This window comes from Hyperolius riggenbachi, chromosome 6 (assembly GCF_040937935.1).
Source record: "Hyperolius riggenbachi isolate aHypRig1 chromosome 6, aHypRig1.pri, whole genome shotgun sequence".
NCBI classification, from domain to species: Eukaryota; Metazoa; Chordata; class Amphibia; order Anura; family Hyperoliidae; genus Hyperolius; species Hyperolius riggenbachi.
Genome location: NC_090651.1, coordinates 376,460,458 through 376,477,097, shown reverse-complemented (window position 1 = coordinate 376,477,097; position 16,640 = coordinate 376,460,458). Strand labels below are relative to the sequence as shown.

At 44.8% G+C, this 16,640-nt stretch overlaps 1 long non-coding RNA gene across 1 annotated transcript in view; it reads right to left on the bottom strand.

Moving 5' to 3' along the window:
- Positions 1–6,507: 6,507 nt before the first annotated feature.
- The window catches only part of LOC137523074 (uncharacterized), a 37,954-nt gene continuing 27,821 nt past the window's right edge, over positions 6,508–16,640 (bottom strand). The window contains exons 4-5 of the long non-coding RNA XR_011022505.1: positions 9,491–9,586; positions 6,508–6,733 (exon numbers count right to left, since the gene is read on the bottom strand). This is a non-coding gene — a long non-coding RNA (uncharacterized lncRNA). The remainder of the gene's footprint in view (positions 6,734–9,490; positions 9,587–16,640) is intronic.

Below are 16,640 nucleotides of genomic sequence, written 5' to 3'. Positions count from 1 at the left end.
GAGAATACCATCTGCTTAGAAGAGGTGATAAGCGTGCGGATAACAGCAAAGTTAATGGAGACACATCTCCCAGACAGCAGCAGTGAGAGCAGAACAAACAAGGCTTTCCAGAATACCCCAGGCTGTGTTTTTTAACCCCTTGGGTACCTGTTTTCATATATATTTCACATCAGAAAGCCTGCATGTGTAACATTTCTTGAAGTTCTTGTAAGCTGTGGCAATTAAATAGATTGTTAAGAAAGACTAATGCTTCATACACTCTTGAGATAAAAGTCTTTGGAAAAGGCAAGATCACAGATCAATTTTACCCCCTTCCATGTAGTATGAGAGCCACACCTACACAGTCTATTCTATGGAACTGAACTCCCCATCAGACAGAAATCTTTGCAGGATGCTGCACACAAAGATGCTGTACAGACACAAAAGATCATTATCTGCAAAAGATCTGTTCCTGCAATAGATCCATTCCTGCAAAATGCATTCATAGTCTATATCTGCAGATCCTCATACACACCTTGTTTAACTGACATTCATCTGCAGATCAGACAATCATCTGCAGATCAGATTCACCAGGGTGGATTTTCAGATCTGCAGATGATTGCCAGATATGCAGATGAAGTCTGTTAAACCAAGTGTGTATGAGGATCTGCAGATCTCATAGACTATGAATGCATTTTGCAGGAATGGATATTTTGCAGGAACAGATCTTTTGCAGATAATGATCTTTTGAGTGTGTACGGGCATCTTTGTGTGCAGCATCTTGCAAAGATTTCTGTCTGATGGGGAGTTCAGCTCCATAGAATAGACTGTGTAGAGAATGGCTCTCATACTATATGGAATGGGGTAAAATTGGTCTGTGATCTTGCCTTTTCCAAAGACTGTTATCTCAAGTGTGTATGAAGCATTAGGCTATGTTTCCACTACAGCGTGACATTTTCGCCTGCAAAAACTCGTATAAGATTTTTCTGATTGGTAAAAATTTGCATACAAATGTTTACGCGTTTTTATGCGAATTTTCGTACGCAAAAATTTGCATTAGTTAAATATAACATAATCTGCCTAGTAACAGCTTAGTCATGACTGCTGACAACTTCCTGTAACCATGGATCTGATGCGAATTTTTGGACAAGTAACGCGAAAATTAATATTTTCTATACAAAGCAATGTACGCAAATCATACGCGATGTCCGAAAAATTATACAGGACCTCAGATTTTTTCACGCGTACAAACACTAATGAAATTCCCATTGAATGGAAACAGCCCCATTTACTACCATTAGTTGCAAAATCAATGCAAATTTTCTGAGAGAAAAATCTGACACAAAACGCACAAGACCTGCCCGACCTACATCTCTGATCTGGTCCACAGGCACATACCAGCCCGCCCCCTCCAATCCTCCAATGACCTGCGCCTAGTTGCACCACGCATAACTCAGTCACACGCACGATTGCAGGACTTCACCAGGGCTGCCCCTACTCTCTGGAACTCTCTCCCACCAGCCGTCAGACTCGCCAACACCTTTAAAGGAGAACTGTAGTGAGAGGGATATGGAGGCTGCCATATTTATTTCCTTTTAAGCAATACCAGTTGCCTGGCAGCCCTGATGGTCTATTTGCCTTAAGAAGTGTCTGAATCACACCAGAAACAAGCATGCAGCTAATCTTGTCATATCTGTCTAAATTTTTCAGAAACACCTGATCTGCTGCATGCTTGTTCAGGGCCTATGGCTGAAAGTATTAGAGGCAGAGGATTAGCTGAATAGCCAGGCAACTGGTATTGCTTAAAAGGAAATAAATATGGCAGCCTCCATATCCATCTCACTACAGTTCTCCTTTAATACCTTCAAACAAGCTCTCGAGACTCACTCTTCATGCTTGCATACCCCCTACACCAGCACCATAATATGTTCGGTTAGACCCCCTCTCAAAAGACACACCTATTGTCTCCACCCCACCCTTTAGATTGTAAGCCTCTGGCAGGGCCCTCCTCCCTAAAGTATCCAGCTTGATTATGCAATCTTACTCACAACCACCCTTCTTGTAGACTCGAACAGTCTCTATTTTGACCTTTGACACTGTATTATCAAATCATTTGCATGATCTTGTTTTGTTGTGAGTTTCCGTATGTTCTACCTGTATGTTACCCCATTTATCTATTGTGCAGCGCTGCGTAATATGTTGGCGCTTTACAAATGCAATAAATAATAATAATAATAATAGTGGAAACCTAGCCTAATAGACAGATTCAGAGCAGATTCAGAGCAAACAGAGGCGATATAACAAAACATGTACATCTAAAGGGAAGTTGGGGGTGCCTCTTTTATTGTAACGCTGTCTCTGCGCGGAGAAATGTAACTAATCAGGCAGCTTTTCATGTTACCGCCAGCCTAGTTCGGAAAAATACCAAACTTCTATCGCAACTGTAAACATTTTTATGAATTAGCACACAAAAGTCTAAAATACCGAATGCGGTATTTTCCCGCCCACATTTTTTTACCGAACACACTTTTATGAATGATAGCCATTGTCCGATAGTGAAAAAATGCATGTGAATCATGGCTATGCTGTGATCACGGATTGTATCCGAGCAACACTAATCGTGTTACAGTGCACAAAACAGTGTCAGTTACAACGCAACACATCAGTACACAAAGTACTAAAATTGCTGGAAGCAGGCATGGATTTACCTCCCAGAAGCCTATAGCCACAGATGTCCTGGCACCCTAGACTTCCCCCTCCGTGAACCTACAAACCCTCACCAAACCGTACTGCAAGTGTGCTGGCTGGCCCAGCTGTCACTTCTCCCTTACTTCCCTTGCCCATTATAGTTCCCTTAGCATTAGGTACCCTCGGTATTAAGTAGCTATAGGTGCCAAAAAATATTGAGTACCTAGAGGAACCTCAGTATTATGTAGCTAGAGGTGCCCCTGACTGAAGGGAGAGCTCATCAGTGGAATGCTGAGAGTAGGGTGAAGAATAACTTCTTATTTACACTCTCATCAGGACTCTGCATAAGCATGGAGGGGGGAAGGCATTAGGGGAGGGGAGTGAGCCACCTGTCCATCATCAGGCACCTGTAGGCACATGCCTACCGTGCCTTTACTTATTGTAAATCCGACCAATGGCTGGAAGGCTGACCAGAAGCTAACTTGCTGCAGGAGTAAAAAGCAGCCATGGGCTCTCGAGTCCAGAAGGACTCGAATTCGGAATTCAAATGAAGTCTAATGACTTCAGGTGTGATCGCGGGATGGGGGGGGTTAACTTACCCAGAAGGCTTCGGGGACGTCTGTGTTCCACTTCCATTAGGCGTCATAGGCGTAATGAAAGCCGCGTTATATGACTCACTACCGCGCTTCCTCTTTCAATCCGTAAGAAGGAAGCACAGAAGTGAGTGGTGGAACACGGCTTTCATTACACCTATGACGTGTAATGGAGCGCAGGCGTCCCCGGAGACTTCTGCATAAGTTAACCCCCCCACCCTGCGGTCACACCAGAAGTCATTAGACTTTTGAATTTGAATTCCAAATTCGAGTCTGTCTGGACTCGAAAGTCCATCACTAGTGAAAAGCTGCACAAGGCAAGAGGCTCTGTTTTACATTTTTAACACCTGCACTAATCCCGTCACAAGTGATGAATTTCCCATAATCATAATTTTGCATCGTAATTAAAAATTACTATAGAAAATCATAATGGGAAATCTCTGGAAAAATTGTAATTCATTCCGTATGTAAATGTAATCAGGAACCGTGATTTTTCAGTTTTGCATAATTTTCATGTAATTTCTTGCCGACTTTAGCAGTTATTAGCATAGCCCTCATACATTCTATCGTCACTAAAATTGCTACGTATGTTAAGCAGTGGTGTAGCCAGGGATGGTCGTAGTCAGCCAACTTCGCTACACTGGAACTACACGTAGTTTTACGCAATTATGCTTCGCCAAATAACAGCTTTGAAATCAAATATTAGCTTTGTATGCATTTCGTAGACTATGGGCCTGATTCACAAAGCGGTGCTAACAGTTAGCACCCTGGTGAAAAGCCCTTTATCACACCTAAACTCTGTTTAGGCATGATAAGTTTAGGTGTGATAAGTTTAGGTGTGATAAGTTTAAGCATGATAAGTTTAGGTGTGATAAGTTTTTAGGCGTGATAAGTTTAAGCACCAACTGGGTTAGCACCGCAGTGCACAGCTGATCAAAAGTTTTGCGCTAGCAAAGTCTGGTGCACTTTGCATAGAGTTTAATGGCGCTGCTTTGCGTGCGGGACTTTGCATGCGATCTAAACTTATCTAAACTTAGCATGCCTAAACTTAGCATGCCTAAACTTAGCATGCCTAAACTTATCATGCCTAAACTTATCATGCCTAAACTGAGTTTAGGCATGATAAAAATGGTTATCACGCCTAAAGTCTCTAACTGGGTTAGCACCGCTTTGTGAATCGAGCCCTATGTGTTAAAATACGCAATTACATGTAGTGCGAAGCGTAGTGTATGCTGATGCTTATGCCTGTCTGCAGAAAATTTTACACATTAATTTCTTTTTGTATAAATGTTTATACTGGGAACCCTTCTATGCATACATTCCCCTTTCCAATGCGTAAATTTGTAAGCATACAATCCCACGCGGAAAATTACACGCAAGTAACGCATTCGTAGTTCACTACGCAATACACATGTTAACTACGCATAGTGGGTGTAAGTTACGCGTAGCGTTACTTCGCCACGCGTAAATTCATAAGCGTAGTTTTGAAACGTCACCTATGAACTACGATGCGTAGATGCGAAATACAATGTGTAAATTTGCACTGGCGTAGTTTCTGCTCATCCCTGGGTGTAGCTAAGAAGCTATGGGCCCTGGTGCAAGTTTTACATTGGGGCCCCCCAAGCACTCTATACATAACAATTGATACGGAGCACCAAAACCTGCCAAGGGCAACTACAGTGTCAGAGGTGCAAGAAGGGGATGGGGAGCAGTTTGTTAATGATCAATAGTATTCAAAGCATCTATAGAAGTGATTATTATGAGCACAGGACAGAGAGCTAATACTGTGTTTGAGGGTGGGCCCCTCAGGGCCCCTCTGGCCCAAGGGCCCCAATGCGGCCGCAAATTCTGCACACCCTGCTGCTATGCCACTGATGTTAAGGAAAAGAGTGGGAAAAAGTTTAAAAAAACTTTTTTTTTTTCAAAATGACCTAGCAGTTTTTGAGAAACTAACATTTAAAAAAAAATTCTCAAAAACGAAAAAGCCTTTTGGTAAACTCATGCATATGTGGGGGCCTTGCTATTAACAGCTAAAGTCGGCACAAAGTTATGTGAAAATTATGAATGGATCACACAAAATCAATTGAATGTCCAAATCGTAATTACATATGGCCGTGATTGTAAAAAATGTATGCAAAATTTAGCAAAATCGTAATTAGTAGATTACAATTATCTCTAGTCGCTCACCTGTCTGTCAAATAAAAAAAAAAAAAGTTGGCTTCTAATCCTTGCAACGTACAGAGCCCCACTGAAAATACAGAACTCCCAGCAAAAGTGGAATGTATCTCCAAGAACTCCAATGCATAAGGCCTGGTTTCCACTTGTACGCTTTCCGTCAGTGTTTTTGGTCCGAAAATTTGCATAGATTTTAAAACTAATGTAAGTCGATGCAGCTGTTTCTACACCATGCGAATTTTCGTACGTATTTGTACGCGTGAAAAAATCTGAGGTCCTGCCTCATATTTTCGGACATCGCATACGATTCGCGTACAATGCTTTGTATAGGCAACACAAATTTTCGCGTTATTTCCGTGAAATTTCACATTAGATCCACGATTACAGAAAGCTGTCAGCAGTCATGACTAAGGTGTTACTATGCAGATTATGTATATTTAACTAATGCAAATTTTCAAAATTCGCATAAAAAACGTGTACAAATTTACATGCGAATTTTCATCAATCAGAAAAATGTTATACGATTTTTTGCAGATGAAAATGTCACGCTACAGTGAAAACGTAGCCTTAGTGAACACTGTGTGTATCTTAAAACTGATACAAGCTCCCGTCACCTTACCTGCTGTTCAGTGCGCCGGCTGTTGTCTTTCACCAACTACCCGTGAGCATAAGAACACAAAAGTAAGAATGTCATCCTCTCATACCTCTGCCTTTTCCTTCTCACCTGTCATTCAGTTGATGTGTCACCTGACCTTATGCAAACATCACTTATGTATTACATATTTACTGCGTTTTTTGTGCTATAGTAATAGTTGCACCCAGTATAGGTATCCAGTTATAGGTTCCCCCAGTATAGGTAGCCAGGCATAGGTGCCCCCAGTATAGGTAGCCAGGCATAGGTGCCCCCAGTATAGGCAGCCTGTATAATTGCCCCCCAGTATAGGTTGGTTTTCTTTTCAAAACAATGTACTAAAGTTCTATTTGAAATTGTTGGATTATGTTCTAACATCTCTTTTAATCTGAATAACATGGTGCAGCACAGATTTAATCATTAAATAATTTATTTTGCTTTAAAAAATATGGAGGCAAAGACATAATTCTCACATTGTCAAAAGAGCAGTGTTTTCTAGAACGGGTTAAAAATGACTAAATCCATTCTACGATACAGAGGTAAATGCTATAAAGTAGTGTGAGAACTGCAGTGGTTGACAGTCTGGAAGCTGTGGACTTAGTGGTGGTAGAAGACGTCTTGCTGGTGGTGGTTGAGGCGTTCAAAGAACTTGTATTTTGTGATGTACCTGAAGGAAAAGAAAACTTTTATTCTTATGAAATTCTGAGGTAGGAGTTGTGAGTTCTACAATAACAACACCCGTTCTTCTTAAACTCAGTTCAGTGTTCAATTTTTACCCAATTATAACAAAAATGATTGGATACTTTGACAAAATTGCTAGGCCGTGTATATTAACCCTTTCTGGACCAGCACCCTCTGCCCCCTTAAGGACCAGAGGATGCTGGTCCAGTAATCTGCCGCTTCCCGACGAATCGCCGCAAGTTACCGTCGCTCCCGCCGGTCACGCCGCTCTGTCCCCGCCGCAGGCTGCTCTCTCTGCCGTCGCTATGACGGCAGAGCGCTGTGCGCCGATCAGGAGCCGCTTTCATTGGCTCCTGACCCTGTCACTCCATGTAAGCCAATGGGAACGGCTCCTGCCCGGCTCACAGTGCTCTGCCGTCATAGAGGCGGCAGGGCATCACATTGCGACGGGGGCAGAGCGGACCGAGCGGCGGAGACGGGCAGGGGCGCACGGTCAATGGGACGTAGAGCTTACGTCCGGTCAGGACCGCAGCGCCCCCTGCCCGACGTAGATTTATCTAACACTAACACACACCATACAATCTCTAGAAAAATTGAAGAAAAATATCTGGCATTCCGGATCGATAAAAATTAAAGAAAACGGGAAATCCGATCAGATTTTTCAGTTGAATGAAAAAAAAGCTTTCGATTTTTTCGGGAGATCTGATTGTTTTTATCGATTACCGTAAAATCTAATCATTTTATTGTATCATGTGTGGCCACCTTTCCACTGTTAATCGCAGGGTTTTCAGCCAATCAAAATTCACCTATTGATTTTCAAAGGGAATATTTAAACTGCTGGCGATGGACTTTATTGCTTTTTTAGCTTTGATTATGAGGCTGAGATTCTTCATGTGCACAGCGGCGGTTACGGTGGGATATGGCTACCACTTATATATATTAGGTGAGATCTAAAAGTGTTTTTATTTCTAATACTTACAGACAGTGGGAGTGGTTTTTACCTAAGGGGTGGGATTTACTGTGCTTTGCATAGTTCCCCATCAGGTCCTCCACGCTGAAGATGCACTGCTATTGGGTAATTGAAACTCTGACCAATGATTGGTTTATGCACTGTATATAATGAGTGGTGGAAGGTTTAATGCATGTATTGCAGATTTGACAACTTGATAAAGAGCATGGCAGCCCGAAACAGCGGTCTGTCGTTGTATTGCTGCTTTTAACTGATGTGATTAATAAAGAGACGACTATTTATATTGGTGGTGCCTGCTCCAAGTGGATTTCTCGATGTGACGGCTCCAGTGGTGTGGAACGCTGCAAGCTTGGGCACCCGCTTCTCTCCTTTTATGGGTTCTGTTCCAACCCCCCCCCCCCCCCTCGCCCTATGTTTATTAAGGTAAGTAATGGTATTGTTATAGTTCATAAAGGTAACTGTGGCGATCAAATGGGTGAATAAATGACCATTATTGTTATACCTTACATCCAGCCTCTCCGTTGAAGTCCTCCAGAGCTCTGTGGTGGGTGACCTTCACCTGTGTTACCGGGGCCCACCTCAAGCTGAGTGGCCACCTCCCAGGCATCGCCAGCCCAGATGAAAGTAAGCCACTGCAACAGAGTAGGCCGGCGGGGGAAGGAGGGGGGGGGGTGTCAGAGAGCTCCAGACTTGTCAGCGAGGCTTCGAGCAAAAACTACCATGACAGTTTTCCCGACAGGAGGGGGAAGGTTAACCCTAATGCCCATTTACCAGTGGATGGGTGAGTTATTATCCCATTTATTCATTAAAGATATATTCAGGCGCTATAAGTAAGTGTACACTGCTTACATTTTAAAGGACCACTATTGCGGAAAAAAATTTAATTTAAAAAATACATGTAAACATATACAAATGAGAAGTACGTTTCTTCCAGAGTAAAATGAGCCATATTTTACTTTTCTCCTATGTTGCTGTCACTTACAGTAGGTAGTAGAAATCTGACAGAACCAACAGGTTTTGGACTACTCGATCTCTTCATGGGGGATTCTCAGCATGGCCTTCATTTTTTGTAAAGACACTCCCTGAAAAGGATTTGTACAAAGATGCTGACCAGCCTCCCTGCTCGCTGCACACTTCTTCGGCAGTTGGATAGAGCAACTGCTATGCACTAAGTGCTTTTGAAAATATAGAAAACCCTGAGAATTCCCCATGAGGAGATGGGCTAGTCCAAAACCTGTTTGTTCTTTCAGATTTCTATTACCTACTCTGTAAGTGACAGCAACATAGGAGAAAAGTAATTTATGGCTCATTTTACTCTGGAAGAAAAAAATACTTATTGTATGTATGTGTTTACATGTATTTTACATTTTACGATTTTTGTGACAGTGGTTCTTTAATGCTAGGTACACACCATACAATTCTCTGTTACATTTTCTCTTAGATTTACCTGCCAGATAGCTTTTTTCCATGTTGTAGGTAAATCTAACCGAAGAATCTAACAGAAAATTATATGGTGTGTACCTAGCATTAAACAGTGTTCCCCAACCCTGTCCTCAAGGTCCACCAACAGTGCATTTTTTGTGGAAATCCACAGAGATAGTTCATCAGCTCTGCTGAGACAATGATTACCTCACCTGTGCATGTGTGTGGTTTTCTGCAAAACATGCACTGTTGGTGGGCCTTGAGGACAGGGTTTGCGAACTATGCTTTAAGATATACTGGAGGTAGTCTTTAATAGAATAGAGTTGTATAAACTCAGCTATGTTCACTTACCGTTCCCCAGTGTGGTGTCTGCATGTGTATGGGGTGTTTCAGTAGAGTAATACGTTGAATTGTCAGCGTTGGCAGCAGCAACATTACCGATAGAGACTGAAAAATAAAGATAATAAGAAGGTGTTAAAGGAAAGTCATATCATAGGAACACAATATAAGTCTTCTTTGCAATGAAATTCTGTTCACTTAGTAGTATACATCCTTCTGTCACAAAAGGGTGTGGAACATTTTTTTTTTTACTTTTTTTGTTGAAAATTAGGAATGTAAGTCAGGTGTGAGTTAAGATTGTACAATGGGCAAGCACTGGCTAAATCATTGAAATATGAATATTGTAAAAAAAAATATATTTTTTAAATTATTCACAGCATGGTTCATTTAACACTAACATGTTTCCTTATCAATGTATCCCCTTCCTGATGGTTAAATCCTATCCGCCACCCTGACATTAACCACTTACTGATGTCTAGCCCTAAACTACCTCTGCCCCAAACTTTAAACCCTTCCTAATATTTATCCCTTCGCCTCACCACCCCCACGCATTTCCCACTCCCATGCGTGCTTGCAGGATTTCTCAAGAGCCGCCCCCACCCTATGGAACGCCCTTCCATCGCCCAACAGAATAGCTCCCTCCTTCAACATATTCAAGCAAGCTCTCAAAACCCACCTCTTTACGATGGCCTACCCACTCCCTACCACACAGTAACTTTCTACTGAACATTTATTTCACAGCCCCACCTAGTGTTTCTACCCCACCCCCTTAGATTGTTACCCTCTGGCAGGGTCCCTCGTTCCCTAGTGTAATCTACAGGATAGTGTGCTCCTTTCCTATGACAGCCCTCTACTTGTATTACTGGCCTAGCTAACCAGCCCATACCGCATGATCATGTATCTTGCACCCTGTTTGCCTTATATAACTTTGTTCTATGTTGTATAACCTTGCTATGTCTGTCATCCTTGTATCATTGTATTTATTGTCCAGCGCTGCGTAATATGTTGGCGCTGTATAAATACAATAAATAATAATAATAAAAATTCCTAATCTTCCTCCCAAAATTAAACCCTTCCTAATATATACCCACAATCTCTTCCCTAACCTACTCCCAATCCCTTATCCTTCTACACCTGAATACTACCTGGATAGTGTACTGGTTAACCATTACTGCTGCTGAGACTTGAGCTTCCCGTCCGCAGCGGCAGCTGCTACAGCCACGGGGATGCAATAGTCACTTCCCTGCAGTTTGCGGGGCTGTGTGCACGATGGTGCAATCGGAAGCCCGTGATCCAATCCGTTCTTGTCCGTCGAGAATGATCACTGTTTTTTGTTCAAAAACAGTGATCCTTCTTAAATAGTGCTGCTGCGCAGCCATCCACTCGCTTGTTTCCGCCGTTTACCACTGCCGATTGCTATATTAATTAATGGGAACTTTGTTCCCATTCATTTATCTCCCTTCTAGGTCACCATGATCGCAGTCATCAATGAGTTGCCTGTATCAGTTCTGAAGTTACACTGTAACGCATTATTTCCTAATAAGCGTACTTATTGTACGCTTATAGGAAGTAATTTGCAAGGACATCTTGTGGCCAAATAGTAAAATTACACCTACATACATTAGGGGCTAAAAAACAAAATATGTATGTCAAGAGGGTATAATATTATTACAGTATGGGCATGTGATTAAAACTGAAAAAATGCACCTTTATTTTTAAATAAAATATTGTCACCATACATTGTACTAGGGATATGATTTAAAAGTTGCAATAACCGGGACAAATGGGCAAATAAAATGTGTGGATTTTATCCACAGTTGAACATTTTATTTTAAAACTATAAGGGCTGAAACTGGGAAATAACACATCTTTTTTTTTTTTTTTTCTTTCTTATTATTTCCATTAAATTGCATTTAGAACAAAATAATTCTTAGCATAATGTACCACCCAAACAAAGCCTAATTGGTCGCGGAAATAACACGGTATAGATCATTCCTCTGGATAAACTCCCTTGGCACCAACCAGTAGAGGTTAGATGGTTGCTTTGATGTAAGTATCAGGCAGTATCAGGTATCAGGCAGGTCACAGATAAATCATGATCTTCTACAGAGAGGGATAGGCGGAGGACAAAATCCCATGAAAATTGCAGTCATTTGTGTCACTCATTTAATGATCAGTAAACATCATTGTTAGACACCTGTGCTGGTGCTACATTCTCCACCAAGATAAATCATTTTACGTGGTGTAAATCTTACTTCTATACACAGCTTTACTTCCCTAAAGGAAACCTGAGATGTGGCGTATTGGTGTATTTATACTTACCTGGGATTTCTCCCGCCTCATGAGGTGCGTGGACTCCCTCTCCCTCCTATCAGGCCTCTCCATTCTTTTGTTATCCCTGTCCTCAGTAATGTAGCCGGTCATGCTCTTCTGCGCACTCTCTGTCACACTCCCACAGCTGGGAGAATTTGGAACCGGTGCAGTGGTACTGTGCAGACACAGAACGCTCCCAGGCACAGGAGCGCTGCAGGGCTTCCCGCATGACCCAGTCACGCATGTGCAGATGCTCACGACTGGCTGTGACTAGAGATGGTGTCACAGGAGCCCTAGTGACTGACCGCACTTAGCCTTCTAAACGGTGCCAGCGCACAGATCGTGCGAACTCTGGTCGCAGTCAATGCGCAGGAACCATTAAGAATTAGCCGCAGACAACTCAGAAGGGAGCCTGTGAGACACGGGTAATTACAACGTACACACGATTCCACGGTATCTGCCACCACCACTGGTATGGGCCAGTGGACCCAATTTACTGACTGACTAGTCCTGCGAATAAAATGGTTAAACACACGGTATTCTGTCTAGCCAACAACAAACAAACAGTAGCGTATCTTCAGAGACCCGGGATCAGTTCTGTGTGTGCTGATAAGCAGGGTAGTGGAACAGTGAATGACTTGGAGGAAGTCTTTTATTCACAGCAATATAAATAATTAATATATACAGACAATTATTAAAATCAACAATTATTAAAACAGTAATAGCCAGTATAAAAAATAAAAGAAGGGAGAAAAATACTTAGTTCCCGGAAAGATGTCCTTTTTGTGGGAAAAATCAGAGTTCTGGGTTTCAATCAAAGTTCAGAGTTCAGACCAGGTGTATGCCAGCATATCCTCAAGCTGGCACCGATGAGTTCAAGATGTTTTCAGGGTGGAGGACTCAAGCCCGCCTGCTGGCTCTGTGCTTTTGATGAAGCTGGTTTGGGGGTGTGGCAATGCCGGACCCCTCTGAGCTACCAGCAAATGACAGTTCATTCCCTCTGAGAGATTTTAGAGCTAAACTTATGAATTGCTGTAACTCCTGAACCATACACGTTACATTTAGGGGGGTAACAGCTTCATACTTGGAGGAAAATACAGATTAATATGATATCCAACATGGCTAGTACAGCAGATCTGGGTCCTGGGTAGATTCATACCTGGGTTGTAGGGGCCCCGGGCCCCTCTCGACTGGTATCAAGAGATCCAGCATGACCCTACGGATCGAATGATACCGCTCTCATAACCACCCTATTTATTGTATTCTGTAAATGGGCAAAAGATTATATAGTACATTCATTTCTTCCTGCTAAGGCTGGAGTCAGCCTGACTGGAGTCCAGCTGTGTCTGCTTCTTGGGATCTCCGTCTATGAAAGGCCCTGTTGGCTCCTTCAATTAACATCTGAATGTGAGATCAGCTTAGACAAACTTTGAGTTTACACCTCTGGCTTAATCAGCAGTCACAGGGCCAGTCTTCCTGCCAGCTGCTAACAGGGGGAAAAAAAACTGCCTATTTAAAAAAAACCCGGAATGTCAATCTCTATATCGCTGGCCTGCCTACCATCCAGGGCGATCGGCGCAATAAACCGATTGCGTTCTAGTTTCTCACGGCTGTTCCGTGACACCTCCCCTTCCTGACGCTGTGTAGAGGGTTGTCAGCAAGACATCCGTCGTAGCAGCCACCGGGACAGCCCATCAGCGTTCCGGTGTCGACCAACCTGGCTGACGGGTCTCGGGTTGCCGGTGCGGCAGGGAAACCTATTGGAGCCTGTGGCTCGGTTCCCCTGGACCGGTCGCGGTCTGCTACCCTCAGGGTTGACCCGACATGGACCGTTCTGGACAGGGCGTTTGCGCCACTGCAGTCGGACGTGGTGTCTGCCGGGACTGCTGACAACGGGCAGTGGGATGGTTAGGTCAACAGCCAGCCCACGCAGGGTTCCCCTGCTAAGTGGCTGTGGACCTAAGGGAACCCCGCGGGAATCCCTGGACCTTCCCAGCTCCTGACAGACGGCACATGCTCTGCAGTAGTTTGCTACATCCCTGTTCATCCGGGGCCAATAAAACTGTTTCTGAATACCGGCAAGTGTCTTGCGGACCCCTGAGTGCCCTGTCAGAGGATTACTATGTGCGGATTTCAGCACATGTCCCCTGAACACACTCGGGACCACAAGCCATTTGGTATTCGCGTGGGATCTACCTGTAGGGGGCTGTACAGACTCACTGTACAGTCTCACACCTTCCCAGTACACCTTGAAAGCGGCCCCGTCTGCGAGGGGCTCAGCGGCTTGCTGCCTGAGCACCTCCAGGCTTGGGTCACTTTGTAGTGCGGCTGAGAATACGGCGCTGTCAGTTTCAGCCAACTGGCTCATGTCACACGAGGGCAGCGGCTGAAAAGTCTCATCCCTGCGGTCAGAGGAGGGGGAGGAGGCCGGAACCCCCTCCACCTGTTCTGAGCTCGGGTTCTGAGCAGTGCAGCTGCGCGGTACTGCTAGCAAAGGTACACTGTCAGAATGGCAGTGACGGACATTACTCAAATCATCATTGCATGCAGTAATGACATTGACAGGTATAGACATTTTTCCATTACAGACAGGTTGTACAGTAAACTCAGGTACAGTTACAGCATCATCACAACAGACAGTCTGTACCTCAAACTCAGGTGCCTTTGAAGCAGGCACTATTGAACCTGGTACCCTTGAACTGGGCACATTCAACCCACCTCCCCCTGGTGCTCCCCCAAGTGTATAAAGTGCCTGGTGGTGGGTGGAGAGTCCGTCTCCTTCCATGAGCGACAAGGCGGTCGTGGCAGGTTCATAGTAGGACACAAGCTTGCCCAAATCAGTCCCCAGCAACACAGGGACTGGGAGATCCTTCATAACCCCAACAACCCTTTCGTGGACCCCTCCTCCCCAATCCAGCTTCACTCTCGCGTGGGCTATGTTAAAAAGGGTGCCCTCTACTCCAGTAAGGGCAAGGGATCAGCTGGAGCTGATGCTCTCCTCTGGCACAAGGTGTGAGTGAACTAACGTGATGTCAGCTTCGGTGTCCCTGAATCCGGTGACAACTTTGTCGTTCACTCTAACAAGTTGCTGCTGGTCGGTTCGGTCGCGGATTTCCTTTCCACGGGCAAACAGGACAAAATCCGATGATCCAGGCTGTGGTTCGCTGGCGGTTGCCTCTGCTGTGGGTGAGGTACAGGGGATACAGATGATCCAGGTGCTGGTGGTGTCTGTCTCCGCTCCGGACAGTCGAATTTCATGTGTCCGGGCTGGCGGCAGTAGTGACAGGTGACCTCTCCAGGCGCTGCAGCCCTGGGTGCAGAAGCTGTGCTGGGTGGCCTCTGTGGCTGACGGCTCACAGGGGCAGGAGAGTCTGCCGAGGTATTGGGCTGACCTCCTCTCCAGCTGGATGGGACAGTTCTGCGGGTATCAGCCACCCGGGTAGTTGCAAAAGTCTCAGCAAGGTCTGCAGCGACAGTGGCTGAAGCCGGCCTGCGTTCTAACACAAACTGTCGTACATCAGCAGGGCAAATGTTCAGAAATTGTTCGAGGACTATCAAGTCCTCCAGGACGCCATAAGACCCTTTGGTGAGGCCTAGAGTCCACTGGCGGAGTGTGGTGAGCAAGCTGCTGACCACATCTCGGTACGAATCAGAAGACTTTTTCTGCCAGGCCCTGAACTTTTTCCGATAGGCTTCTGGCGTCAGCTGGTACTTAGTAATGATAGCGTCTTTTATAGCAGCATAATCATTATCCTTCTCCGCAGGCAATTCTGCGAAGGCATCAAGCGCTTTGTAGCGCAGCAAAGGTGTCAGATGTCTGGCCCACTGGTCTTGGGACAGACGATACTGACGGCATGCTTTTTCAAAAGACCGCAAAAACAACTCAATGTCTGTGTCTTTTTCAATATTAGCAAATTTAAATTTTGCACTTACGGGTGCTGCAGCTCCTTCAGCAGGGAGGCTGGGCGGTGAACTCCGGCTGGCCTGTTGAACCTTTGCCATGTTGAGCTCATGCTGTCGTCTCTCCCGCGCCTCTGCAGCATCCCTCTCCGCGTGGCGTTCCTCAGCCGCCTTGCGTTCGGCAGATTGGCGCTCCTCACGCATGTACTGCAGGTACTTATCCAGGTCAGTGTCCATCAGCTTTCGTAATGCCTGCTGCATTAGCGGATCAGTACAACCGGATAGTCCAGTACTGGCCGGTTCCAGGCGAGTACTTTCAGAAACTCTGGGATTGGGGTCCATACTGACAGTCTCTGGCGTAACTGTTGCAACAGGGCCCGCAGGATGCTCAACCTCTGTACGCCTAGGATCTTCAGCCTCTGGTTCCCCTCGATTGTCAGATGGGCTGGTATCCACCTCAGCGGACACTCCCGGCTCCCGCAGTTGCTGGGTATCCCATCTGGACAAGTCTGCTATCAGGTCCTGTTGTTTCCTGCGGCCGACGTCAATGCCTCTCGCTTGGCAAAGATTTTGCAGGTCCGACAGGCACATGTTCTGGTAATTCCTGGACATTTCCATGCCAAATAAAATAAAACTTTTGGGGAGGGGTACTGGCTACACAGTCTCTCTGTATATATAAAAAATATATTGCCTTCCAGCTACACCAACGAATTAGTTCGTTTCTTGATAGCGCTAGCGCTATCTTAGATACTTTCAGCACAACACAGGTCCCAACCGCTGCCTAACACTGTCACAGGAGCCCTAGTGACTGACCGCACTTAGCCTTCTAAACGGTGCCAGCGCACAGATCGTGCGAACTCTGGTCGCAGTCAATGCGCAGGAACCATTAAGAATTAGCCGCAGACAACTCAGAAGGGAGCCTGTGAGACACGGGTAATTACAACGTACA